Here is a 290-nt window from a genome sequence, read left to right on the forward strand (position 1 = left end):
GAGCAGAGGAGGCTGGGTTACATGAGGACGGCAGGTCAGTGACCTGGAAAGCAGGTGTGGACACACGTGAGCAGCCCCACCTGGTGGGAGAAGCCGGAGGTGCAGGAAGACAGCACATGCCGGGGATGCCGGCCGGGATGCTGGCGGGGATGCCGGCGGGGATGCTGGCGGGGATGCTGGTGGGGATGCTGGCGGGGATGCTGGTGGGGATGCTGGCGGTGATGCTGGTGGGGATGCTGGCGGGGATGCTGGCGGTGCGCACACCTGCCTTCGCCAGGTCCGGTCCTCGC

Source organism: Pteropus vampyrus, unplaced genomic scaffold (assembly GCF_000151845.1).
Source record: "Pteropus vampyrus isolate Shadow unplaced genomic scaffold, Pvam_2.0 Scaffold1047, whole genome shotgun sequence".
Taxonomy (NCBI): domain Eukaryota; kingdom Metazoa; phylum Chordata; class Mammalia; order Chiroptera; family Pteropodidae; genus Pteropus; species Pteropus vampyrus.